The following is an 874-nucleotide window of genomic DNA, read 5'->3' as shown; positions in this document are numbered from 1 at the left end:
TTGTATTTACTTCTGGATTAAGTCAGATCACTAAAGATCTGTGTGTCTGCATTGTATCATTCATACTGGGGGCCCATCAGGATGTTTATACTTCATTCCCTTGGGAAAGATGTCATTGGCTTTCAGTGGGAAACACTGTTCAAATGTTCCTACTAAACTTCTGCCTGCTGCCTGTACGGGTGTTGTGGGGACGTGGTTCACTGCATGCACAAGACTCTTCAGTAGCCCCTATGAAAGACGTTCCTATCTTATCTTAACATTTCAAATAATTGTTTCTTTGGAGTAACTTCTTCTGTTTTTTTTTTTTAATACTATGAATTGTTAAAATGATTGAATTTACCTTTTGGGACTGGTAGCTAGGAAATTGTAAGTCAAATCAGTAATCTACCCAGAACAGCCATATGGGTCCCTTTGGTATGAAGCTTTATATTTACTTTATTCCAAACCCATTTTATTTCTGTACTCTTGTTTTTCTTTTTCTTCTTTCTTTCTTTCTTTCTTTCTTTCTTTCTTTCTTTCTTCCTTCTTCCTTCCTTCCTTCCTTCCTTTCTTTTCTTTTTTCACTTATTTTACGTGTCATCCTTGTGCAGGGGCTATGCTAATTTTCTCTGTATTGTTCCAATTTTAGTATATGTGTTGCCAAAGCAAGCACTTTTTTACTTATTTTAAATTTATATCACATTGTTGCATTTTGGGTATTCTTATACATCACCTTAAGTGCTTTGGTAGAACAGATAACCAGGGTGGAATTTAAATAAATCAACAAACAAACAGTATGTAGCATTCATTATTATTGATAATAATAGTAGAAATATGAAGTGTAGTTAGAAAGAGAGAAAGATGAAGGCAGTAAATATCTCAGAAGAAGATAACT

The 874-nt window shown here is 34.1% G+C and overlaps 1 non-coding gene across 1 annotated transcript; it reads right to left on the bottom strand.

The window, feature by feature from the left end:
* Positions 1 to 544: 544 nt before the first annotated feature.
* Positions 545 to 652, bottom strand: LOC129523081 (U6 spliceosomal RNA). Its single transcript, XR_008667043.1, has one exon. It is a non-coding gene; the product is annotated as a U6 spliceosomal RNA (small nuclear RNA).
* Between the last annotated feature and the right edge of the window lie 222 nt (positions 653 to 874).

The sequence above is a fragment of the Nyctereutes procyonoides genome, unplaced genomic scaffold, assembly GCF_905146905.1.
Source record: "Nyctereutes procyonoides isolate TBG_1078 unplaced genomic scaffold, NYPRO_anot_genome, whole genome shotgun sequence".
Taxonomy (NCBI): Eukaryota; Metazoa; Chordata; class Mammalia; order Carnivora; family Canidae; genus Nyctereutes; species Nyctereutes procyonoides.
The sequence above is the reverse complement of the archived record's forward strand: the minus strand, read 5'-3'. Positions and strand labels throughout refer to the sequence as shown.